The sequence below is a fragment of the Entelurus aequoreus genome, linkage group LG24, assembly GCF_033978785.1.
Source record: "Entelurus aequoreus isolate RoL-2023_Sb linkage group LG24, RoL_Eaeq_v1.1, whole genome shotgun sequence".
Classification (NCBI taxonomy): domain Eukaryota; kingdom Metazoa; phylum Chordata; class Actinopteri; order Syngnathiformes; family Syngnathidae; genus Entelurus; species Entelurus aequoreus.
This window is the reverse complement of record NC_084754.1, coordinates 38,885,833-38,913,641: the sequence shown is the minus strand read 5'-3', so window position 1 is coordinate 38,913,641 and position 27,809 is coordinate 38,885,833. Positions and strand designations below refer to the sequence as shown.

The window sequence follows — 27,809 nt, the reverse complement described above, 5'->3', positions numbered from 1 at the left end:
GTGTCTGTTACTACATGATATATATACTTGCAGTGTGTATATTGTACATATTACATATTGTCAAGTCCAAGTACAGAGCAGCATGTAGAGCACACTCCAGGCCTGAAGGGGCAACAGTGAGAGCTGAGGGCTGAACATCTCCACCTGCTTCCAACAGATTGCTTTGATTGAATTCACCTGTTCACCTGCTCAGAGCACATGCTTCAAAATGTTTGAGCGTCACTCCTTCTGACATGCTGCTAAGAGGAGGGAAGACAACTCCTGTGTGGACTCAGAAGACGCAACTGGTGAGGAAACCGAGGGAAAGAAGTGCTTGTTTTGTACTGAGGAGAATGTTTCAAGAAGATCATTTCACTGATGTTTACAAAATTGTTTAGGTTGACTGAAAGTACATTTAAAAAGTTATCAGTGATATTTAAGTTTATTCTTATAATTAGGATGGATTGTTTATATTTAATTTAATTCATATTGTTGTAAATGTTTAAGTTTATTCTTAAACCTAGGCCCTATCAGTGGAAATTAATGTTCTTTAAACATTCTCCAGCCCTCGTGCGTCATTCATTGCATTGACAGATTCGTGAAAGTGGTTGAAATGTGGCGGTAATACGCCCTGATTTTTTGTTAAATATACCCCTTTTTTGTGTTTATATTATTGTTCCCTCAAGATAAGCTAGCTTTTATACAACAGATTCATAAAACATTCAAATATCACAAAACGTGAAGTCCCGGAAGTGACTTGCGTGTTAACGATGGCTTTTTTAACTTGTTTTTTTAATTTAGATTTTTTGTTGTATCACTAAAACGTAGAATGATCAGTATCGTGGATTGATATTTTTTATGTATATAAAGTATTTTTTAAAAAAAATATGTATTTATTTGCCATTTAAGGCTGCTTCCGGTTTCTGTGCGGTTTCAAAATAAATACTGTATTCCTAAGTAGCGGTTGTTTAGTATGCAATCTTCTATTGGAAATTGTTACTCGAATAAAGATTATAAAAATAAACTGTTTTGGCAGGAAAGTTATTAAAAACCACTGAACCGTTGACGGAAGTGACGCACTCTTCGCGCATGCGTGGAACAACCACCAAACATTTCGAAAAATGGGAAGACTTCTCTACTCCAGAGTGATGCAAAGTTTTGGTGAGTGACTACAGCTTTATTTCCATGTATACATTTGCTCGATAACCTATATCTCTCTTTGTAGCAACTTAGCACAACAGCTAGCGATAGCTCCTCGGCTAAAATCTCGCGTTTTAAACATTCATGTTCGCGTCAAATTTGGGCGATTACTATTGCATTATAATTATACATGTTTTTAAATATCCCCTTCATGTTCCCCTTTACTTTTAGGTAAGCTAGTTTTTAGACCACACACTCATGAAATATTCTAACATAACAAAACGTGACGTCACAGAATGCCGTCAAAAAGGGGACGTTGTCTTCGCGCATGCGCGGACCCTGACGTATAATTACTATTACTATAGTGAAGTTTTCGATGGATGGATATTTATTAGTAACCAGCGAAAATGTATATTATACACAGAGGTCACAACATCAGAACTGTATACTGTATATGTATGTGTATACTGTATATATGTATGTATGTATATATATGTATGTGTATATGAAAGTATATATGTATGTGTATATGAATGTGTATGTGTGTATGTATATGTGTATGTATGTATATATGTATGTGTGTATGTGTATGTATGTATATATATGTATGTGTGTGTATATATATATATATATATATATATATATATATATATATATATATATATATATATATATATATATATATATATATATATATATATATATATATATATATATATATATATATATATATATATATATATATATATATATATATATATATATATATATATATAGTTAAACTTGTTTTTTATATTCAACAATTTAACACATCCATCAGGTTGAACAAAACATGTCTAGGAAAGAAAATAAAAGCAAATACAAAGTATTAAAAGTTATTTTAAAAATATGATACAATTTAAAAATAAAAAAGGGTTAGAAAACTTCTTAATAAAGATATCTATTTAAGGGTTTTTGTACTTTTAACCATTTTCCCAGATTGAATTGATAATTTGAAACAGTTTAGCCAATTAGAAAATGTTTTTACTTTCAGAAATCAACATTTATGCATAAAAAATGTTGCTTGCAGCATAATGTTGACAAACATTTATGTTACTATCATTTACACAAAATAGATCAAATTTGACATACATATATATGTATGTGTACCACTTCAGGAAAAACAACTTTGCTCTCCAAGTACCACCATAATGACCAACATTGAAATACAGTTGTGTAGTGGCCATAAGTATTCATTGAATATTTTTGGCCACAGTTTGAACAGTAACACTGTTTGCATATTTATGTCATTCTTTGTAGTTAGAGAATCACTGGCTTAGGGAATTGTGTAATACTATCATGAGGTGATTATACATTAAAATGCACTGTAACATGTGGTCCTAAATAAAGAGTGTGTTCTAGTGCATGTGTATGATTGTGCTGCGTTTCTCTCTCTAGGATTACCTGGTAGTCCAGGAGCCAAAGGTGGACCTGGAGTTAAAGTAAGCACTATTCAATCAAACTTTTTACATTATGCCCTTCACTTTTAACCACTTTTTCTCTTGCTAGGGCGAGCCTGGTCCCAGAGGTCATGCCGTCATGTCCGGTGACCCTTGACCTTTGGTAAGTACCTAAACAAATCCAGTGCTTATCGATTAGACTGTTTTTCTACTGCACACCTGAAATGACTTATTACTATAGGGCGAGCCTGGGGTTCCTGGTCCCAAGGTAAATACTTTAGTTAATAACACTGACTCCAGGTACTCACCTCATACGTGTGACTGCAGGGAGACCGAGGTCAGCGCGGTCCAGTGGGTCCACAAGGAATAGTGGGAAAGACTGTGTTGAAAGTACAATACTTATTCATTGTTCTCATATATGACAGGGAAGCAAAGGAGAGAGAGGACCGATGGGCGTTCCAGGTGTTCAAGGTCTGAGTGGAAACAAAGGAGACAAGGTATGTGGTGAAAGAGTCCACCAGGGGGCAGTGTTTACTCAGGAGTTAAATACAAGTCATACATTCATGCAGGATGAAATATTTCTGTCCTTGTAGTGCTTCAGTACTTGGGATTTATTCTGAAGATAGTATATTTCATCAGTATTTATCAATACTTAACATTTCTTGTAAATATAGTATAACATGTGTTTCTGTCCTTGTAGTACATCATTATGCTGTCTTTTAAAGTTGGTATATTATAAGTATTTCTGTCCTTGTAGTGTAGTACATTAATACATACACTTTCTTCGAAATATAGCATGTTTCTATCCTTGTACTGTAGTACATCAATACTGCTAAATATAGTATGTACATATGTATTTACACTTTCATCTAAAGATAGTATATTATATAAGTAATTCTGTCCTTGTACTGTAATACATCAATACATACTTTCTTCCAAAGGTAGTACTGCCCCTCTGTCACAAGGTGTCCCCCAGGGTTCGGTGCTTGGTCCACTTCTCTTCATTGTACATGCTCCCCCTCGGTAACATCATCCGCCGCCATCACCTCCAATTCCGCTGCTACGCAGATGATGTCCAGCTACATCTCCACAAAATCTCTCCACCCTGACCGACTGCCTCACTGAAATCAAATCATGGCTGCACTCCAACTTCCTCAAACTCAACTGACAAATCTGACATGCTCATCGTCGGCCCCAAATCCCTCACCAAAACTGCTCACAACTCTACTCTGTCCCCATCTACTCACATCCGCAACCTCGGAGTCATTCTGGACAATAACCTCTCTTTTCAACACCGTGTCAACCACATCACAAGAACTGCTTTCTTCCACCTCCAAAATATTGCCCGTCTCAGTCCATCCTTCTCTGCCGCTGAAACCCTGATCCATGCCTTCATCACCTCCAGACTTGACTACTGTAACGGCATCCTCTACGACTCATCTTGCAAAATTCTCAAACTCCAATACATTCAAAACTCTGCCGCCCGCCTGCTCACCCACACCCGCTCCCGTGAGCACATCACCCCAGTCCTCCAGAAACTCCACTGGCTCCCCAGTCCTCACCGGATCCACTTTAAATCCTCCTCCTCACCCACAAAGCCCTCCACAACCAGGCCCCCTGCTACCTCACCAACCTGCTTCACCTCCATACCTTCACGCAGCCTCCGCTCCTCTGATGCCAACCTGCTCTCCCCACCACTCAGAACCAAGCTTCGGACCTGGGGTGACAGGTTTCTCCATCGCTGCTCCCACCCTCTGGAACACTCTTCCCAAACCCATCCGTGACCAGTGTTGGGTTAGTTACTGAAAACCAGTAACTAGTTACTTTATTTCAAAAGTAACTCAGTTACTTACACCAAAAAGTAATGCGTTACTGTGAAAAGTAACTATTTAATTACCGTAATTTCCGGACTATAAGCCGCTACTTTTCCCCCTCGTTCTGGTCCCTGCGGCTTATACAACGGTGCGGCTTATTTACGGCCTGTTCTTCTCCGACACCGACGAAGAGGATTTCGGTGGTTTTAGTACGCAGGAGGAAGACGATGACACAATGATTAAAGACTGACTTTTCATATACCGGTAGGCTGGTTATTTTGATAACGTACAGGTAAGCACTTTGCATTACTTTGCACCGTTGTATTATTTGTACTCTGCACGAATGCTGTTCGCCATGTCAAAGATGTGAAAGTTTGATTGAATGATTGAAAGATTTATTTTTAATAAATGGGACGCTTTGCGTTCCCAAACAGTCATCTCTATCCCGACAATCCCCTCCATGGTAGCAGGAACCCCTATATACTACGCTAATTACACATCAAAACCCTGCGGCTTATAGTCGGGTGCGGCTTATATATGGAGCAATCTGTATTTTCCACTAAATTTTGCTGGTGCGGCTTATAGTCAGGTGCGGCTTATAGTCCGGAAATTACGGTAGTTCTATTTCTTTCTTTTTTTAAAGCTCCCATTAATGCCCTTTTAGCCTTCATTTCAGTACTGTTATTGCACTGGAGAATAATACAATTTGTTCAACTTGACTTTTTGATTGATTGAAACTTTTATTAGATTGCACAGTACATATTCCGTACAATTGACCACTAATTGGTAACACCCCAATAAGTTTTTCAACTTGTTTAAGTCCACGTTAATCAATTCATGGCATGCATTTTTATCTTCCTTTTAACATAATTAATGAAAAACAGTGCAACATCAAAAGACACTTCTCCTTTCTTTAAACTTGGACCAATGACCAATAATAAAAACCAAGTTAAAGTGCAACATAAGAAGGCACATCATCTTCCTTGAAACATAGGTAGTGAAATAAAGCCTGACATCTGGAGTGATGCTGCTGTCTTCCACACTTGGAGTCATGGATTGTACAATCCTTGTTTTCAGTGGCAGGATCATTGACACAGATGGTGAAGTTTCAGTGCTCAGTAGAGATGGAACAGTTCTGAGGGGTTTAAGCACCTGGAGGACCTCCTCTGCCACTCTCACGTCATCAGACAGGTTGATGATGTCTGACATTTGTCTTCAGGGTGTTGTGGGTCAATGCAGAGTATATAGCTGCCTTCTGCTCCAACATATCACAAATTGATTAACGTGGACTTAAACAAGTTGAAAAACTTATTGGGGTGTTACCATTTAGTGGTCAATTGACCACTGATGGATGGAATATGTACTGTACTGTGCAATCTACTAAAGTGTCAATCAATCAAAATCATACTTGAGCAGAGTAGACTTCTTTTATTTTTCTGTTTTTCGGCTCATCTTTCAGGCTCTCTGTCCTTTCCTCTCCCGCTCAGCATCTGCTGCAAAGCTTGACTTGAAATGTACGGAACGTGGATCAGCTGCAGACCAACCAAGAGCTCTCCCAACTGAAAAAAAGGTATGACGACTTGAGTGGGCTGATAATTAACTGTTTAATTTGTAACTTGTATTTTTGTAGCTTACCTTAACTGACACTTGTATTTCATCTCCGCTGCTGGCCGCTCGTCGCTGGCTCCGCCGCTCCCTGCGCTGCGATTCACTCTCCAAACAGAAATACTTTTAATTTCAGTTAAGGTAAGATACAAGTTACAAATGAAAGTTTATTATCAGCCCACTCAAGTAGTCATACCTTTTTTTCTCAGTTGTGCGAGCTCATGTTTGGTGTGCAGCAGATCCACTGCAAGAGATTGCTTAAACTTAACAATATTGTAATGTCAGATTGTAGAATCTACGTTCCTTACATTTCAGTTCAACAATGCGAATCTTAGCTTTGACTTTTTTTTTTTTCTCCGCGCAGGTGACCTTGACCGCACGGTAGGTGTCCCTGACCGCACGGCAGGTGTCCCTAATCGCCTGCAGCCATTCTTCCAGCCTTAATATGTCCGCTCGCAGAGACTCCTTCTGCCTCCTGTACTCCGCCATGTCCAATTTGTCCTCCATCACCTCTTGGTGGACCCGTGTAACGTCCTGTTCAACACAAGTAAATCCACACAGCAATCATACTGTATATATGGCAGGATATTTCTGTGTAACAGAGGAGTGACTAACTCATGAATGTGTGAAAATATTTCCCGGTCTTATTCTTTTATTTTTGATTTTGCAAGAAAGTCTCTGCGTGCGGCCAGAAAAAGGCTGCAAGAACGGCTTCTGACTGTAAGGCAGAAAAAGAAAAGGGTCAAAGCTGAGATTGCACAGCTTGACTTGAAATGCAAGGAACGTAGATTCTACAATCTGACTGGTCATCTCCGCCGTTTGCCCCGCCGTTCGCCGCTGGCTGCACTGCGCTGCGATTCGCTCTCCAAACAGAAATACAAGTGTCAGTTAAGGTAAGATACAACTTACAAATGAAACAGTTAATTATCAGCCCACTCAAGTAGTCATACCTTTTTTTTAGTTCTGCGATCTCGCGGTCTGCCTGCACAGTGAATATGTACTTCACTGTGCAATCTACTAATAAAAGTCTCAAATCAATCAAAATCATACTTGAGCAGAGTTTTATTTTACTTGTGTTGAACAGGACGTTCAACGGGTCTTGGACCATTTAGAGCCCTCCGAACAAGAGGTGATGGAGGAGCAAGAAAGAGTCTCTGTGTGTGGCCAGAAAAAGGCTGCAAGAACGGCTGCAGACTGTAAGGCAGAAAAAGAATTGATTGAGACTTTTATTAGTAGGTTGCACAGTGAAGTACATATTCCAGTAAAGCAAATAGAACTAGATGTTTCAATCCCTTTGGTAAGTAGGAACAATCTTGACGGTAGCAGTCGGTGTGGAGTGGTGAAAGGGAGGGTAAGTATGTCATTGGGGTCTTCGGGTGGGCACCCTGCTTCATCGACGTTTCGTTGATTGAAGCCCACGACGTCTCCAGAGGGCTCAACGATGTACCTAGCGTCCCAGGTACACCCCCCTCCATGCCATACCCTCCTCATCCTGTTGGACTCTGCATGGCAGGGTCGTCCTTTTCCCTGAGTCAGGCCTAAGCCTGACCGCATACCATTGTCTCTCATTTTACTGCCCAATTGGGGTCCTTGCGCTTAATCCAGAGCCAGTTGCTGGCTTTTTCGGCAGCTCTTGATATGGACTTGATAGTCTGTTGGAGGGAGCGTCCTTTCACCCCCATTTTTCTCAACAGACTGATGGTAGATGTGGCAATAAATCCCCTGCATCCCACCTCTACTGGGAAAATGCTGGTCTTCCAGCCGTTCTGGGATGCTTCAGCTGCCAGGTCAGAATATTTGGTTTTTTTCCTTTCGTAAGCCTCTTCAACCCCTTCTTCCCATGGTACTGTCAGTTCCACGACATAAGCCAGTTTTGCTGTTGGAGACCACAGGACCATGTCTGGCCGGAGTGTTGTAGCCATTATTTCTGGGGGAAACACAAGCTTTTTATCAAGGTCCACTTCCAATTTCCAATCTCGAGCCGACTGCAGGATGCTTGCATTATTTGGTGTTGTTTGACACTCTTGATGTTTGCCAGCTGGTACAAATTGTGTGAAGTGGACCTTTCCTGCTGGTGTTAGTGGGAGATTGTTTGTGGTGGTTCGCCTCTGTTCCAGTGTTGATGCAAGCTCTCTGAGTACTTGGTTATGCCGCCAAGTATAGCGTCCTTGGGTGAGACTTATAGTACACCCTGATAGGATATGCCTTAGAGATGCAGGTACTTGACACAGGGAACAGGCGGGATCTTCTCCGTACCAGGTTTTCAGATTTATAGGGGACGGTAGCAGGTCGTACGTGGCTCTGATGATAAAACTCAGTCGTGCTCCCTCCATCTGCCAGATGTCATACCAGTTGAGCTTTTTCTTCTCCAGGCTTTCCCAGTTGGTCCATCTCCCCTGCTTGGCCATTGAGACGGCTTTAGCATGTCGCTCTCCCTCCTCCTGTCTCCTGACTTCCTCTAGTACTAGCCGTCTCTTCTGCTCTGATGTTGCTTTGTGCCATAGGGGAGGTTTTGGGATGAGCCCGAGCCCTGCTCTCCCATGCTGTACTTGCCCAACCACATCTCTGAATTGAAGAGCAGACTTTGCACTCTGAACAGCTTCTGATGGAATCCACTTCCTTCCCGCTGTTACTCGGGGGGCCGCTGTTCGAATGACTGCATCCTCAGTTTCAGTTAGCGTCATGACCAGCCTTGCTTTGGTGCATTTGAATTCTTCCACCAGTCCTGAGATTGGTAATTCCAATTTGCCATGCCCATATAGTCCAATAGAACTGAAGCATCTTGGAACTCCAAGCCACTGTTTCAGCTGTGTGCTTATCACACGTTCCAATTTTTCAACCTTGGTGATGGGGATTTCGTACACAGTTAAAGGCCACAAGAGTCTTGGGAGTATGCCAAATTGAAAACACCACAACTTAAGTTTTCCTGGCAACAGGGTTTTATTGATGCGATCCATGTAAGTGATGGTATCCTTTTTTAGTTGCTCAAACTGTTCGGTGTCTTTGAGCCTTGCGTCGTACCACCTTCCCAAGCTCTTTACTGGCATTTCTGAAACAGTTGGTACTGGTGTTCCGCTGACATGAAATCTCTGGTCTGTGACTTGGCCTTTCACAATGGAGATACTTCTGCACTTGCTGGGCTTTAACTTCATCCGTGCCCATGTTATATTTGAATGAAGTTTCTCCAGCAGTCTCTTGGTGCAGGGGACAGTTGTTGTGAGTGTTGTTATATCGTCCATATAGGCTCGAATTGGTGGTAATCTCTGACCACATTGTAGTCGTTCTCCTCCAACCACCCATTTCGATGCTCTAATAATGATTTCCATTGCCATCGTAAAGGCCAATGGGGAGATGGTGCACCCAGCCATGATGCCTACTTCCAGAGATTGCCACTTTGTGGTGAAGCCTGATGTTGTGAGGCAAAACTGCAAATCCTGGAAATAGTGTTTCACGAGATTTGTGATTGTAGTTGGCACTTGGAAGAATTCAAAGGCAGTCCACAGCAATGAATGAGGGACTGATCCATAGGCGTTGGCCAGATCAAGGAACAAGACATGAAGATCTTTTCCTTCTTTTTTCGCAGTCTGGATTTGATGCCATATGATGCTGTTATGTTCGAGGCATCCAGAGAAGCCTGCTATGCCAGCCTTTTGGATCGATGTATCAATGAAGTGGTTTTGCTTCAGATACTCTGTTAGTCGCTGTGCCAATACGCTGAAGAAAATCTTGCCTTCGATGTTCAGAAGGTTTATTTGGCGAAACTGTTCAATGGTGGTCGAGTTCTTTTCTTTTGGGATAAGCACTCCTCCCGCTCTTCGCCAGGCTTTCGGGATGATCTGCTTGTTCCACACCACTCATGTTTTTCCACAGGAATTTCAGAACCTCCGGAGCGTTCTTGTAGACACTATACGAAACACCATTAGGGCCTGGGGCAGATGCCGATCTTGCCTTTTTTACTGCCTGCTTCACCTCGCTCAGCTTGGGAGGGCTGACATCAACCTGATGTTGTGCGGGTGATATAGGAGGGATGTCAGTGGGGACAATGACCGGTTCATGTTTCTTCTCATCAGTATAGATGGTTCTCAGATATTCTTCAACCTGGTCTTTTGATGTTTTCAGAGATCCACTCTTCTCTTTTGTGAAAATCCCTTTCACAAATTTAAAGGGGTCTTTGTAGAAGTCGGTTCTGGCTTTTTCTTTCTTCTTCCGACGCATCCTTAGGCTTTCCGCTCGACGGAGTTTTGAGAGCCTCTGTTTTAATTCCTCTTGAAGGAGGTCGATGCCTTCCCTTTCTTCTGCTGTTGCCTTTCTCCACACCTTCCTTAGCTGTCGCCTTTCTTTTACAAGTAGATGGATTTCTTGAAGCCGACGAGATTTGGGGGCGGGAAGCATGTCTTCCTTTCTGACTTTTTCCTTCACTCCACATCTCTTCTCTCCGTAGCTGTAGATTAGGTCACCCATCTTCTCCAGCTTCTTTTCGGCTGATCCTTTGATGTTACTTAGGATAAGGCTTAAGTCTATGTTGATGGTTTCCCACTCCTTGCTGTTAGACTTTGGCCATTTCACCAACGGCTTACGTCCTTGCATGTTTTCCTTTTTGCGGTGTACTGGGTATGGTCTTGGACTGGTGGTTCTGCCTGATGCTTCCTCCTCATCCTGCGGGGTGCTGATGCTCTGCGGACTGTGGGTTTCTTCCTGCCGCTGAGTTTCATCCGACTGATTTAACCTTCTTCTTAACAGAAGCCGGTCAATGCGGGGCCCTGGGTTAAGGGTTTTCAGGCATTTCTTCCGTCCTTGGTGAACTTTAAGACCATGGGTTGATGTTACTTTAGCCCATCCACACACACACATCTGAAGAACATGTCCAACTGCTGGTTTCTCAAGAGTATTACTACTACCTTCATTCATTGTCGTGTCCATTCCAAGGGTCGTTACCGGGAGATCAGCCTGTGAGTCTTCTTGCGCCCCTGCTCTCGCAGACTCTAGGGGTATTCTTCTTCTTGAACTTTCTGTAGCCAGATATGGTGGCTCTTGTGCCCTAATAGGGTGACGGAGCCTGCTGCTGTGGGTAGCTAGCCCATAACAGCCCCGTTGGGGTCTATTTCCTCCTGTCAGCTGTCTCTCCAAGCTGTCACAAGGTCTTTCCCTTGTTGTCAGCTGCCCTTTCACAACAGTCACTGGGTTTTTCTTCCAGAAGATCAGTAAAGCAAATAGAACTAGATGTTTCAATCCCTTTGGTAAGTAGGAACAATCTTGACGGTAGCAGTCGGTGTGGAGTGGTGAAAGGGAGGGTAAGTATGTCATTGGGGTCTTCGGGTGGGCACCCTGCTTCATCGACGTTTCGTTGATTGAAGCCCACGACGTCTCCAGAGGGCTCAACGATGTACCTAGCGTCCCAGGTACACCCCCCTCCATGCCATACCCTCCTCATCCTGTTGGACTCTGCATGGCAGGGTCGTCCTTTTCCCTGAGTCAGGCCTAAGCCTGACCGCATACCATTGTCTCTCATTTTACTGCCCAATTGGGGTCCTTGCGCTTAATCCAGAGCCAGTTGCTGGCTTTTTCGGCAGCTCTTGACATGGACTTGATAGTCTGTTGGAGGGAGCGTCCTTTCACCCCCATTTTTCTCAACAGACTGATGGTAGATGTGGCAATAAATCCCCTGCATCCCACCTCTACTGGGAAAATGCTGGTCTTCCAGCCGTTCTGGGATGCTTCAGCTGCCAGGTCAGAATATTTGGTTTTTTTCCTTTCGTAAGCCTCTTCAACCCCTTCTTCCCATGGTACTGTCAGTTCCACGACATAAGCCAGTTTTGCTGTTGGAGACCACAGGACCATGTCTGGCCGGAGTGTTGTAGCCATTATTTCTGGGGGAAACACAAGCTTTTTATCAAGGTCCACTTCCAATTTCCAATCTCGAGCCGACTGCAGGATGCTTGCATTATTTGGTGTTGTTTGACACTCTTGATGTTTGCCAGCTGGTACAAATTGTGTGAAGTGGACCTTTCCTGCTGGTGTTAGTGGGAGATTGTTTGTGGTGGTTCGCCTCTGTTCCAGTGTTGATGCAAGCTCTCTGAGTACTTGGTTATGCCGCCAAGTATAGCGTCCTTGGGTGAGACTTATAGTACACCCTGATAGGATATGCCTTAGAGATGCAGGTACTTGACACAGGGAACAGGCGGGATCTTCTCCGTACCAGGTTTTCAGATTTATAGGGGACGGTAGCAGGTCGTACGTGGCTCTGATGATAAAACTCAGTCGTGCTCCCTCCATCTGCCAGATGTCATACCAGTTGAGCTTTTTCTTCTCCAGGCTTTCCCAGTTGGTCCATCTCCCCTGCTTGGCCATTGAGACGGCTTTAGCATGTCGCTCTCCCTCCTCCTGTCTCCTGACTTCCTCTAGTACTAGCCGTCTCTTCTGCTCTGATGTTGCTTTGTGCCATAGGGGAGGTTTTGGGATGAGCCCGAGCCCTGCTCTCCCATGCTGTACTTGCCCAACCACATCTCTGAATTGAAGAGCAGACTTTGCACTCTGAACAGCTTCTGATGGAATCCACTTCCTTCCCGCTGTTACTCGGGGGGCCGCTGTTCGAATGACTGCATCCTCAGTTTCAGTTAGCGTCATGACCAGCCTTGCTTTGGTGCATTTGAATTCTTCCACCAGTCCTGAGATTGGTAATTCCAATTTGCCATGCCCATATAATCCAATAGAACTGAAGCATCTTGGAACTCCAAGCCACTGTTTCAGCTGTGTGCTTATCACACGTTCCAATTTTTCAACCTTGGTGATGGGGATTTCGTACACAGTTAAAGGCCACAAGAGTCTTGGGAGTATGCCAAATTGAAAACACCACAACTTAAGTTTTCCTGGCAATAAGGTTTTATTGATGCGATCCATGTAAGTGATGGTATCCTTTTTTAGTTGCTCAAACTGTTCGGTGTCTTTGAGCCTTGCGTCGTACCACCTTCCCAAGCTCTTTACTGGCATTTCTGAAACAGTTGGTACTGGTGTTCCGCTGACATGAAATCTCTGGTCTGTGACTTGGCCTTTCACAATGGAGATACTTCTGCACTTGCTGGGCTTTAACTTCATCCGTGCCCATGTTATATTTGAATGAAGTTTCTCCAGCAGTCTCTTGGTGCAGGGGACAGTTGTTGTGAGTGTTGTTATATCGTCCATATAGGCTCGAATTGGTGGTACCACATTGTAGTCGTTCTCCTCCAACCACCCATTTCGATGCTCTAATAATGATTTCCATTGCCATCGTAAAGGCCAATGGGGAGATGGTGCACCCAGCCATGATGCCTACTTCCAGAGATTGCCACTTTGTGGTGAAGCCTGATGTTGTGAGGCAAAACTGCAAATCCTGGAAATAGTGTTTCACGAGATTTGTGATTGTAGTTGGCACTTGGAAGAATTCAAAGGCAGTCCACAGCAATGAATGAGGGACTGATCTGCCTGCACAGTGAATATGTACTTCACTGTGCAATCTACTAATAAAAGTCTCAAATCAATCAAAATCATACTTGAGCAGAGTTTTATTTTACTTGTGTTGAACAGGACGTTCAACGGGTCTTGGACCATTTAGAGCCCTCCGAACAAGAGGTGATGGAGGAGCAAGAAAGAGTCTCTGTGTGTGGCCAGAAAAAGGCTGCAAGAACGGCTGCAGACTGTAAGGCAGAAAAAGAATTGATTGATTGAGACTTTTATTAGTAGGTTGCACAGTGAAGTACATATTCCGTACAATTGACCACTAAATGGTAACACCCCAATAAGTTTTTCAACTTGTTTAAGTCGGGGTCCACTTAAATTGATTCATGATACAGATATATACTATCATATATACTATCATCATAATACAGTCATCACACAAGATAATCACATTGAATTATTTACAATCAGGGGTGTGGAGGGGGGGTAGGATATGGACATCAAGTAGTGGACATAGAGAGAGAGAGAGAGATCAGAAGGCATAAGAAAAAGTATCTGCATTTGATTATTAGCAATCCGGGGAGGGTGTTAGTTTAGGGTTGTAGCTGCCTGGAGGTGAACTTTTATTGCTGTTTTGAAGGAGGATAGATGCCCTCTTTTATACCTGTTGGGAGCGCATTCCACATTGATGTGGCATAGAAAGAGAATGAGTTAAGACCTTTTAGTTCGGAATCTGGGTTTAACGTGGTTAGTGGAGCACCCCCTGGTGTTGTGGTTATGGCGGTCATTTACGTTAAGGAAGTAGTTTGACATGTACTTCGGTATCAGGGAGGTGTAGCGGATTTTATAGACTAGGCTCAGTGCAAGTTGTTTAACTCTGTCCTCCACCTTGAGCCAGCCCACTTTAGAGAAGTGGGTAGGAGTGAGGTGGGATCTGGGGTGGAGGTCTAGAAGTAACCTGACTAGCTTGTTCTGAGATGTTTGGAGTTTAGATTTGAGGGTTTTGGAGGTGCTAGGGTACCAGGAGGTGCATGCGTAATCGAAAAAGGGTTGAACGAGAGTTCCCGCCAGAATCCTCAAAGTGCTTTTGTTGACCAGAGAGGAGATTCTGTAGAGAAATCTCGTTCGTTGGTTAACCTTTCTGATTACCTTGGTTGCCATTTTATCACAGGAAAGATTAGCCTCTAGAATGGAACCTAGGTAGGTGACCTCATCTTTCCTGATAACAATGTCACCCACTTTTATGGTGAAGTCATTGACTTTCTTAAGGTTGATGTGGGACCCAAACAGGATGGATTCTGTTTTACCCAAGTGTATGGATAGCTTGTTGTCAGCGAGCCAGGTGCAAGTTCTACAGAGCTCAGCACTGAGGATTTTCTCCACCTGTGACTTGTCCTTGCCGGATACCAGCAGGGCCGAGTCATCCGCAAACAAAAACAATTCAGTCGCATGCCGATGACATGTCGTTTATGTATATTAGGAACAGTAAAGGTCCTAATATACTGCCTTGAGTGGGGGAACACGGTGCCGTTCACCTCTACCACCTGCTCCCTCCCCTCCAAGTAAGATTGCATCCAGCTCCATGAGGTTTTGTTAAATCCGATTGCTCTGAGCTTATCCAACAGTTTAGCGTGGTTAACGGTGTCAAAGGCCTTCTGAAGGTCCAGCATGACCATGCCGCAGTATTTGCCCACGTCCACCTCATGTTTGATGTGGTCGGTCAGATAGAGAAGGCATGTGTCAGTGGAGTGGTTAGTTCTGAAGCCGGATTGGAATTTGTACATGAGTTTATTAGTGGCAAGGTAACTATCGACCTGTTCATAAACTATTTTCTCCATTACTTTCGAAATGGAACTGAGAATAGAAACAGGTCGGTAGTTGCCAGGTTCCAATTTGCTTCCTTTTTTAAAGAGGGGAGTTACTCTTGCTATCTTAAAATCTTTTGGTACTTTGCCTTGTGTAATTGATAGGTTTATTATGTGTGTGATGATCGGGGCAATGATGGAGGCAGTCCCTGAGGAATCTGAAGGGAATATTATCAAGGCCGGTGGCCTTGTTAGGGTGGAGCGCGCTCAATTTTTTAAACACCTCAGCTGTGACCATTTCTAATTTGAAATCATCGTTGGATACTCTTAGCTTTCTGTAGAAGGCTTTAATGTGTTCTACACCAAAGCGACCAGAGTGGTGGGACAGCTTGTTGACAAGAGTTGCGGCTATGCTGGTGAAAAAGATGTTAAATCTGCTAGCTACCTCCATTTTGTCTGTAATGAGGGAGTCACCCTCCTTGATGTTGGTGAGTCTTGTTTTAAATTTCTGGCTGCAACCAGGAAGCTGGTTGTTGAGAATTTTCCAGAGCTCACGTGGCTTATTTGTGTTTTCCTCTATTTTGTCGTTAATGTAATTTTTTTTAAAGGATTTAGTCAGGTTGGTTGACTTATTTCTTAATTTATTGCATTGCTTTTTGAGAGTTGAAAGGAGTAATTTGAGGTTGATATTATTGGGTTGTTTATCTACTTCTGTTTTACATTTTTGGTATTCAGAGTATTTTACTGTCCGTCTTTTATGGCAGCTAATAGGTCCGGATTCATCCATGGTTCCGAGCGGGCTTTGATCCTGACTGTTTTCACGGGAGCCATGTCATTTAGTATCTTTAGGAACACCGTTTTGAAGCGATCCCAAGCAACATCGACCATGTTGCTCGCGAGCACAGGGGACCAGTCCCACTCATCTAATTTTAAATTGAAATTGTCATTGGAGTATTTTTTGAGGGATCTGGATTGGGCTGTTATGTGGCCATTGGCTTTAGGTTTAGCTATTTTGCGGGTGCAGAAGGTTAGATAGTGGTCGCTAAGACCACAGATCATGACCCCACTATTTTTTATTTTAGGCCGGTCTGAAGAGAGAATGAGATCTATGGTTGATTGATTGGGTGGAATCACACACCCTTGTAGGTAGCGCTATTAGCTGGGAAAGACCGTGCAGATTACAAAACTTGCTGAAGGATCTGAAGACAGGCGCATCTTTGCGTTGAATATCTGTGTTCAGATCCCCAGGTATACTTTTCTCCACGTCTATCCCTGCCAAGCATTCTTCCAAAGCCCCATAGAAATCACTCTGATTAGGGGGTCTATAAACAGTCCCTATTAGTACCGGCTTAGCGTTTATAAATTTGATTTCCGCCCACACAGATTCCAGGTCATTGTGGTTAAGATCAGTGAGAGTTATGTATTTAATATCCTGGTGAATATACATACAAACGCCCCCACCGTGTTTATTCCTATCCTTTCTGATAACTGAAAAGTTTTCTATTTCTATCTGAGTCAGAAATACTTTGATCAAATTTGGTTTCAGAGAAACACAAGATTTTTACCTTTTGTGTTGAGGAACATTTCTCTGATTTGGTCAAGTTTGGCTCCAGAGAGGCTGTTCACATTAAGGTGGATGATGTGTAGTCCACTGGAACCAAAAAGAGCACCAGAGTCCGCTGTGTTGTGGTACTGACCAGAAAAATTGTTGGTTATTATTGCTGTTGAAGTTGGAGAGAGAGAGGCATATTGATCGTCCTCCAGGTGAAGGGGGAGGGGGGGTGGGGGAGTTGGAGAGGGGGAGGCCAGGTAGGGTTCACCGCAGCCGCCGCTGAGTCGCTGCCTTCTCCGATGACTGGGTCGTCCTCCACCGCAACCGCCGCTGAGTCGTTGCCTTCTCAGATGACTGGGTCCTCCTCCTCCGCCGCCCCCGACCGTGTCGAACGGGGCGAAGTCCTTCGCCGAGCCGCCGATCGCTGGAGCACAGGTGAGCTTGAGCTGAGATGAGCCGGTAGCCGAGTTAGCTTCGATGGCGACACTAGCAGTAGCATTGCTAGTCTTCGCCAGTCGGGACAACATTAACCGTGTTGTTGCAGGTCCAGGGTTGAGTTCAGTGTCTCCTGATAGTAGAAGTAATAGTAGTATTATTGACTTTCTGTCTATCTTTCCAGTCAGGGGCATGTTCACTTTGCCTCGATGGGCAGTCAAGCACGATGCTAACACGTTAGCTCCAAAGCCAAGGTGCTTCGCTGATGTAGAGTTGGGGAAAAGGGTCAAAGCTGAGATTGCAAAGCTTGACTTGAAATCTCAGGAACATGGATCAGCTGCAGACCAACCAAGAGCTCTCCCAACTGAAAAAAAGGTATGACTACTTGAGTGGGCTGATAATTAACGGTTTCATTTGTAACTTGTATTTTTGTATCTTACCTTAACTGACACTTGTATTTCCGCCGCTCGCTGCGCTGCACTGCGATTCACTCTCCAAACAGAAATACAAGTGTCAGTTAAGGTAAGATACACAAATAAAAGTTACAAATGAAACAGTTAATTATCAGCCCACTCAAGTAGTCATACCTTTTTCTCAGCTGGAGAGCTCATGTTTGGTGTGCAGCAGATCCACTGCAAGAGATTGCTTAAACTTAACAATATTGTAATGTCAGATTGTAGAATCTACGTTCCTTACATTTCAGTTCAACATTGCGAATCTTAGCTTTGACCTTTTTTTTTTTTTCCGCGCAGGTGACCTTGACCGCACGGTAGGTGTCCCTGACCGCATAGTGGGTGTCCCTGACCCCCTGCAGCCGTTCTTGCAGCCTTCTTTTGTCCGCTCGCAGAGACTCCTTCTGCCTCCTGTACTCCGCCATGTCTCTGGCATCCTCCATCACCTCTTGGTGGAGCCGTGTAACGTCCTGTTCAACACAAGTAAATCCACACAGCAATCATACTGTATATATGGCAAGATAACTGCAGGATATTTCTGTGTAACAGAGGAGTGACTAACTGATGAATGTGTGAAAATATTTCCCTGTCTTATTCTTTTATTTCTGATTTAGAACATGACACTGAGTTAGTGTGTTTTTTGGACACAATATTTTGGCATTAAAAAATGCCACACATTCTGCTGCATGTGCCTGCTTCCCTTTTCTAAGGAAGACATTAAACATGTAAGTTGTTCAACATTAAAAATGACAAAAATCACTTCAAGTATGGTTTTATTTTCCTATGTCAACAGTGTTACTTTTCAAACTGGAGTGTTACTGTGGCCTAAAATATGTGTGTGTGTATACAAACCCCGTTTCCACACTCTTAAAACGAATGTGTTGGAAATCAACACATGCTTTGTGTAATGATTTCAACAAATGTGTTAAATCACAGGATTTTCCTGAGGGGAAGTAACACAGACATTCTACACAACATTGTGTCATGAGCTTTGACCAATCAGCTGGGTGGCCATAGAGTTGGGGACAAAACAAAACAAAAACAAAAAAAGTCCCGCCTTTTCGGTGATCTACGTGGCCATCACCGCCGGACCTCTGCGACTGTATCCGTCCAAATGTCTTAATGAAGGTAAGCATATTCCAGTCTACTTGCACGTTGTATCTTAAAGGGTGTAATAGTGGTAGTTTTGCTGGGAATGTGTGACTGTAACCTACTGACCAGATGTAAAGTTGTGCATGTGCAAATGAACTGCTGATGAACAGCTAGCCATATTGCTAGCTATACTAAACCTCCATTTTTTTTTTTTTAGGGCTCTTTCAAATAGTAGCCTGGTTATGCTGTGTACATAATGTTGGTTAATGGCTAAATTAATTTTGGCTTTATTTTGCAGGTTTGTTTCCACAAGTTAGCTAACATTACTAAGGTAAGATTTGATAAGGTCTCCACAGTATCAATTAAACTGTTTGACAAAACTGCACTGGTTGACTTAAACTATTCATGGTTTCTTTTGGGTATGTTATCATCAATTTTAAATTACCTTTTTTAAGTTTAATCTGTCCATATGTTGCATAGGTATTAAAGGCCATTTCCAGTCATAGTCAATGTTTCAGAAATCAAGTCACCTATGACATGTAAACATATTTGCACTGGACTAATAACTGTTCAAAATGTCTTAAAATGTAGCTTGTTCGAACTACTGTATGTGTATTATAATCTCTTAGGCTATAATTAAATGATTATTTTACACAAAGTCCTTCCTTGGAGTTGTATTGAATTAGTTGTGTTTCTCTGTACATTTTAGTTTATACACATGTAGAAGAATGGCTTCTCCCAGATCTCTCACAACAGTCCTCCTGGATGGCAGAGACATTTTCAAGAAGACTTCCACTCCTGGTAAAGTCAAGGACATTACAGAGGTGTGTACATCACAAACTTTGTCCAAACTTTTTCCACTGAGGGCCGCACACTGAAAAATCAAAACATGCGGGGGCCATTTTGATATTTTTTCATTTTCAAAACCAATACAATATCCACTTATTTTTATTTTTATTTTATTTTTTTTTAACCTTATTGGCTCCCGCAAGTTAGGTCCTAGGGACGCAGAAGGGTGTCAGTCTTAAAACGGGTTTAAAACAAGTTTTTTTTTTTTTTTAATTAAATGCTTGAATCTCTAATTCAACTTCAGGTGAAAATATACACACACACACACACACTTCATGAGCTTTTAGTCAAAACCCTATTTTTTGGGGGGCAAATATACAATATTTTTCCCAAAAAGATTTTCAAAGTGGAATATTTGATGTGAAGTAATTGGATCCCTAACTAGGTCAATAATTAATAGCAACATTGATTAGAATTTATTATTTTAATTTTTTTAGCAAAGACAGGTGTTTTTTAATTCCAGTAAAATTCTTAGGGATCCAAAAGTGCCCCACTCATGTTTACATGTAACGCTTAAATCTCTATCAGCTTCAGATAATATATAGTGTAATTAGCTTTGTATGTTTGTAATAATTTATATAATTAACTTTTTTTTCATGTTTTGTATGTCCATTTTGTCCTTAAGTCGGTCAATAATTCATAGCAACATTGATTTTGATTATTTTGTGAGAAATTGTAAAAACAAATTGTGTTATTAGAGTGAACATTGCAAAGTTTTTCTCCTTTCGATTCACCCATTTGCTCTTTTATTCCACTTCATGTTTTCAAACATTTTTTTAGTATTTTTTAGAATGATGGGCCGGTAAAACATTAGCTGCGGGCCGAAAATGGCCCCCGGGCCACACTTTGGACACCACTGGCTTAGATGAAGTGGTAATATCTCTACACTGGTTCAAATAAAATACTGTATATATGGACTGTTCCTTCAGATTTCAACAGCAGCCAGTGATCTTGATCCTGACAGTGCGAAGACTCGCCTCCAACAAAAAGATCCCAGGATTTTTGCATTCTACGAGGAGAATGGGAGAGCGGCCGTGCCAGCAACTTGAGGGTTCCAGGTTCGATCCCCGCTTCCGCCATCCTAGTCACTGCCGTCGTGTCATTGGGCAAGACGCTTTACCCACCTGCTCCCAGTGCCACCCACACTGCTTTAAAGGCCTACTGAAATGAATTTTTTTTATTTAAACGGGGATAGCAGATCTATTCTATGTGTCATACTTGATCATTTCGCGATATTGCCATATTTTTGCTGAAAGGATTTAGTATAGAACAACGACGATAAAGATTGCAACTTTTGGTATCTGATAAAAAAAAGGCTTGCACCTACCGGAAGTAGCGTGACGTAGTCAGTTGAACATATACGCAAAGTTCCCTATTGTTTACAATGATGGCCGCATGAAGTGAGAGAGATTCGGACCGAGAAAGCGACAATTTCCCCATTAATTTGAGCGAGGATGAAAGATTTGTGGATGAGTAAAGTGCAAGTGAAGGACTAGTGGGGAGTTGAAGCTATTCAGATAGGGAAGATGCTGTGAGAGCCGGGGGTGACCTGATATTCAGCTGGGAATGACTACAACAGTAAATAAACACAAGACATATATATACTCTATTAGCCACAACACAACCAGGCTTATATTTAATATGCCACAAATTAATCCTGCATAAAAACACCTGCGTGTTTGTTATGCTAGCTCCTAGCTCCTCTGCTAGCTCCTAGCTCCATAGAACACGCCAATACAATTCAAACACCTGATCAACACACACAATCACTCAGCCCAAAAGACCGTTTACCTAACCCAAGGTTCATAAAGCTTATATATTTTTAAAAAGTTACGTACGTGACGCGCACATACGGTCAAGTTATCGAATGTTTAGCAGCCAAGGCTGCATACTCACGGTACCTGATATTCAGCTGGGAATGACTACAACAGTAAATAAACACAAGACATATATATACTCTATTAGCCACAACACAACCAGGCTTATATTTAATATGCCACAAATTAATCCTGCATAATAACACCTGCGTGTTTGTTATGCTAGCTCCTAGCTCCTCTGCTAGCTCCTAGCTCCATAGAACACGCCAATACAATTCAAACACCCGATCAACACACACAATCACTCAGCCCAAAAGACCGTTCACCTAACCCAAGGTTCATAAAGCTTATATATTTTTAAAAAGTTACGTACGTGACGCGCACTTACGGTACGGTACGTGTTATGCTAGCTCCTAGCTCCTCTGCTAGCTCCTAGCTCCATAGAACACGCCAATACAATTCAAACACATGATCAACACACACAATCACTCAGCCCAAAAGACCGTTCACCTAACCCAAGGTTCATAAAGCTTATATATTTTAAAAAAGTTACGTACATACGCAAAAAAAAGCCAAAGCTGCATACTCACAGTAGCACGTCTGCGTCTTTGTCATCCAAATCAAAGTAATCCTGGTAAGAGTCTGTGTTGTCCCAGTTCTCTACAGGCGTCTGTGTATCCAAATCAAAAGTCCTCCTGGTTAGAGTCTCTGTTATCCGAGTTCTTCCATCTTGACTGCATCTTTCGGGAATGTAAACAAAGAAGCGCCGGCTGTGTACTGTTGTGGCTGACTACGTTCGAAAAATACGTCCATTTCGCACCGACAACTTTCTTCTTTGCTTGCTTGGCTTCCTTCTCCATAATGCAATGAACATGATTGAAACAGATTCACGAACACAGATGTCCAGAATACTGTGGAATTATGAAATGAAAACAGAGCGTTTTCGTATCGGCTTCAATGTGGAAGGCATACCCGTGTTCGTCGGGCTACGTCACGCGCATACGTCATCCTCAGAGGCGTTTCGAACCGGAAGTTTAGCGGCAAATTTAAAATGTCACTTTATAAGTTAACCCGGCCGTATTGGCATGTGTTATAATGTTAAGATTTCATCATTGATATATAAACTATCAGACTGCGTGGTCGGTAGTAGTGGGTTTCAGTAGGCCTTTAAATGTAACTTAGATATTGGCTTTCACTATGTAAAGCGCTTTGAGTCACTAGAGAAAAAGCGCTATATAATCAATCAATCAATCAATGTTTATTTATATAGCCCTAAATCACAATTCACTTCACTTACATAAAAATGGAGAAGGGTACTGGTAACAACTGCCGTCAGTTGTAAGTAGACATTTGTCACTTATTTTGAACTACAGGACGTCTAATGTTATGCCCAATGTTAATGTGTCCTTTTTCTTCTTCATTATGTTTTTCCTCAGTTATCCAGTAAGTGCGGACAAAAAAACTTCTCGCCAGAACCATTGTGACACTTTACCTGTCACTTAACATCAACATGGAGGACAAAAATAAGGATATGTAAGGGAATGTTAAGAGAAACACACATTACTTCGATTGATTCTGACAGTAGCTCATTAGATCACTGTTTTATTTGTGTTGTAAAGGAACACTTCTATGATCCAACATGCCACGCTGGCTTTCTGGAAGATAAGCTGAGGAATATCCGCCGAAAACGAAGGGATGATCGGTGCCGTTATTGCAGAAGGGGTGGCTCATCTGAAGTCACTGTTGGACTTGAAGAAGTTACAGAAAGTGATGAGTCTGTCCAAGAATGGATAACTGTGATCATAAGGATGAAGCCCGGAGAACCTTTCTTCCATCAAGATGGGTATGGACAAAACCTACTTCCACCCAAGATACTGGATATCTAATCAGTCACCTACTCTGGCAGAGATTGTTGAGAACTACCCTCGTTTCATTGATGTACCATATCTGGTAAGTAAGTCAATTTAATCACCACCTGCACTCTCAAATGGATTTGCATGTAACCTTATCTAATCACCCTTGTCTTGTCCTGTTGGTAAACCTTAACAGATCGACAGTTTGAGAAGATGTTTCCAAACAAGACAGACATCTTTCTACGCAAATGGGACCAAAGTTGTTGAAGCTGGCTGCTCTTGAAGGAAAAGATGAACCACCAGAAGCTGAGAGTGCTGGTAATGTTTAGTTTATTTATGGAGGATTATCATCATGCCTTTTTGTGTCATCTTCGGTGCATAGAAGACTCCCCAAGTTGACACACATTTAACCTTACAGTGTCACATGTCAGTGATATAAACTGTGTATATTTGTCTATTTCTACAGAATCAAGGTGCTGTAGAGCACTGAAGATGCTCACACATGATCTGCCCCCTACTGTGTCAAGATCTATGGGATGGACAAAATGCAGCATCAAATCAGTGCTGTCCTACATTGAACAAGTAAGAATATCTTAATTTGTGATAAGAATATAAAACAAGTGAGATATCTTAAGTAAATTATTCATAACTTGTAAAGATGATGTAATCAAATGTGTTGCATACACTGTTTTAGCCAGGAAGAAGCTTCCATGACCTCCTACAAACCACTGACCCTGCAGGCTCCAGTGATGCAACCTGGTCTGGTGAGCATTGGACATTGCAGCACAACATCAACACAATATGTCATCGTGGCTGCCGATGTCATTCCACTCCAGGAAGAGGGTCTCACATGCAGTCTGGACAAACTCTTCAAGTTGTATTGGGCTTGTAACCTTGCCTGGTTGGTAAAGTAGGAGTTGTTGATTGAAAAAATGGCAGCCTGTGGACATAAGTTGAAAAACTTATTGGGGTGTTACCATTTAGTGGTCAATTGTATGTAATATGTACTTCACTGTGCAATCTACTAATAAGGTTTCAATCAATGATTTAAACATTTGGAGTATCAGTTGTGTGTCTATATTTGGTCATTGCTACAGACCTGGTTGTGTGCTTTCCTTAAAATGTGATCTGGACAACGAACATATCTTTGGAGAGACAGTGTATATTGTAACCTTTTCTGACCGTGATGAGGTGTTCATTTTGTTGAGAGTCCTCACTGTTAAGTATTTTGATGAACACCTTCACACTTATGTGATTTAAAAAGACTAATTTCAAGTGATGAATCTGAAAGATGCAAATGATGCCTTGCCACTTGATGTATATGAGCTGAGAGATTCTGAATTGCTCTTACTGACAAGATACAGACTTATTTCCTAAATGTTGTGACTTGTAAAGAATAGAAGGAATTTTTGAATTAAATGCCAATTAAATTTCTATTTATTTTTTATATAGCATAGCATGCACACACGCACAAGTGTTGCCAATATACACAAAATGTGTTGATTTTGAGTAAGTGTGAAGTGGGTAGAGTGGCTGTGCCAGCAATCAGAGGGTTGCTGGTTACTGGGGTTCAATCCCCACCTTCTACCTTCCTAGTCACGTCCGTTGTGTCCTTGGGCAAGACATTTCACCCTTTGCCTCTGATGGCTGCTGGTTAGCGCCTTGCATGGCAGCTCCCGCCATCAGTGTGTGAATGGGTAAAATGTGGAAATACTGTCAAAGCGTTTTGAGTACCTTGAAGGTAGAAAAGCGCTATACAAGTATAACCCATTTATCATTATTAAGTAACAAACATTTGTTACTAAAACCTACACTTTTACTGTGTTAATATAAGTAACAAAGTAAATGTGTTAAAATTGAGTTGTCCCCCTCTGGACATGGAGATGTGTAAAAAAAACACAAATTGTGTTATTTCCAACACATTCGTTTTAAGAGTGGACTGTGGACTTCTGCCGCAATTGCACACAAGAAATTCATTATTTCCAAGTGTGCCTTATTTAGCTTCCCAGACTTCACAGTACTTATACTTAAATCACGAGTGTCTCAAAGGGCTGCACAAGCCACAACGACATCCCACATCTGGGCATAGTGTTCCATCATCCCACGCATCACTCCTTCACCCCACATTATATATATATCTATCACTCCTTCACCCCATATGTGTGTGTGTGTGTGTGTGTGTGTGTGTGTGTGTGTGTGTGTGTGTGTGTGTGTGTGTGTGTGTGTGTGTGTGTGTGTGTGTGTGTGTGTGTGTGTGTGTGTGTGTGTGTGTGTGTGTGTGTGTGTGTGTGTGTGTGTGTGTGTGTGTGTGTGTGTGTGTGTGTGTGTGTGTGTGTGTGTGTGTGTGTGTGTGTGTGTGTGTGTGTGTGTGTGTGTGTGTCTCCTATCACCAGGTGCATGTCTTTGGAGGTGGGAGGAAGTCGGAATAGAACCCACACAGTCACAGGGAGAACATGCAAACTCCACACAGAAAGATCCAGAGCGCAGGATCGAACCCAGGACCTTCGTATTGTGAGGCAGACGCACTAACCCCTCTTCCACCGTGCTGTTCCTCAGTCACTGTTGGTAAATTGCAGCTCCTCTTCAGTGGATCTTTCTGATCGCCTAAAAAAAAAAGATCAAAAAAGCTCTTGAACTTGAGGTTTAAGCGCGTTTGCCCTAATAACAGGCCTCACTTATATTATCCTGGCCGACCTTCGGTGGGTACTCCAGATTGTTCCAAAACAGCAAATGAGGAAAACATGAAGGATTAGAGAGATGTTGTAATTGTATGTCACATTTTCCCACACCCCTAATATATATATATATATATATATATAAAATTTAAAAAATGCTAGAAAAATAATCTGTGATTAATCAGGATTAATCACAGATCTAGAGTGTGATTAATCTGATTAAAACAAATTAATCACTTGACAGCCCTTAGATATACGGTGTAAATGTTAATTTTTGTATATGTATATATACATATACAGTATGTACAGTACATATATGTAGCTGAGTGGTTAACACTGGCAACTGTGCACCAAGGGGTACTGGGTACAAATGCCGGTCAGGTTACAAGACTCCAGCCAAAAGAGTCAGTGTTTTTTTACACGTCCATTTGTAGTTAACTGAGACAGGTTCTCATTTAAATATGTCATTGGGGCACGACAAAGGGTAGCTGAGTGGTTAAAGCAGCTAGCTTCCAATCAAAGAGGACTGGGTTCAAATCCCAGTCATGGCCGAGCAGTGACTGGGTAAACTCCGGCTGGAGGAGTTACTTTTTTGTATCATAGTTTACTGAGACAGTTTCTCAATTAAATATGTCATTGGGGCCCGAAGTCTTGGCTCCAGCAGACCAATGATAGTTGAGTGGTTAAGGCAGCTAGCTGTCACTTAAAGGGGATTGGTTTCAAATCCACGTCATGTCGTGCAGTGACTAGGAAAGCTCCAACTGGAAGAGTTGCTGTTTTATATCCTAGTTTAATAGGACAGGTTATGTCATTGGGGCCTGAAAACTGTGAAATGGCAGACAAAAGATAGCCGAGTGGTTATAGCAGCTAGCTCCCAATCAAAGGGTACTAGGTTCAAATCCAAGTCATGGTCCAGCAGTGACTAGGAAGGCTCCAGCTGGGGAGTTATTGTTTTATATCATAATTTTCTGAGACAGCTTCTCAAATAAATATGTCATTGGGGCCTGAAATCTTGCCTCAAGAATAATTTGTTTCAACTATTAAATGAACCAAAATATGACTTATTTTATCTTTGTGAAAATATTGGACACAGTGTGTTGTCAAGCTTATGAGATGCGATGCAAGTGTATGGTGCATGTTTGTGTGTCCTCAATTGCTCTGTTTATTGTTTTTCTTAGTGTTGCTGGGGCTTTGGAATTGGATTGCATTGTTGTGTATTGTTTTGTTGATTGATTAATAAATTCATTAAAAAATGTTTAAAAAAAAATAAAAATAAATCAAATGTTAACAATCAAATGTAGATACTTTTTCTTATGCTTTCTTTTACACCTGTTGGGAGTGCATTCCACATTGATGTGGCATAGAAAGAGAATGAGTTAAGACCTTTGTTAGATCGGAATCTGGGTTTAACGTGGTTAGTGGAGCTCCCCCTGGTGTTGTGGTTATGGCGGTCATTTACGTTATGGAAGTAGTTTGACATGTACTTCGGTATCAGGGAGGTGTAGTGGATTTTATAGACTAGGCTCAGTGCAAGTTGTTTAACTCTGTCCTCCACCTTGAGCCAGCCCACTTTGCAGAAGTGGGTAGGAGTGAGGTGGGATCTGGGGTGGAAGTCTAGAAGTAATCTGACTAGCTTGTTCTGGGATGTTTGGAGTTTAGATTTGAGGGTTTTAGAGGTGCTAGGGTACCAGGAGGTGCATGCGTAATCAAAAAAGGGTTGAACGAGAGTTCCCGCCAGAATCCTCAAGGTGCTTTTGTTGACCAGAGAGGAGATTCTATAGAGAAATCTCGTTCGTTGGTTGACCTTTTTGATTACCTTGGTTGCCATTTTATCACAGGAAAGATTAGCCTCTAGAATGGAACCTAGGTAG

General features: G+C 42.1%; 1 long non-coding RNA gene across 7 annotated transcripts; it reads left to right on the top strand.

Moving 5' to 3' along the window:
- Positions 1 to 174: 174 nt before the first annotated feature.
- On the top strand, positions 175 to 27,522 carry LOC133641462 (uncharacterized). Of its 7 annotated transcripts, none has more exons than XR_009824277.1 (15): positions 175 to 287; positions 1,016 to 1,140; positions 2,557 to 2,600; positions 2,668 to 2,721; positions 2,984 to 3,055; positions 3,500 to 4,352; positions 18,589 to 19,075; positions 19,454 to 19,568; positions 20,523 to 20,651; positions 22,847 to 22,943; positions 23,030 to 23,360; positions 23,460 to 23,581; positions 23,730 to 23,845; positions 23,958 to 24,027; positions 25,657 to 27,522. It is a non-coding gene; the product is annotated as an uncharacterized LOC133641462 (long non-coding RNA). The 7 variants fall into 7 exon arrangements; XR_009824278.1 differs by lacking the exon at positions 25,657 to 27,522 and having other exon boundaries at positions 18,589 to 18,780; positions 19,043 to 19,075; positions 23,958 to 24,680; XR_009824279.1 differs by lacking the exon at positions 25,657 to 27,522 and having other exon boundaries at positions 23,030 to 23,253; positions 23,317 to 23,360; positions 23,958 to 24,680.
- The last annotated feature ends 287 nt before the right edge of the window (positions 27,523 to 27,809 follow it).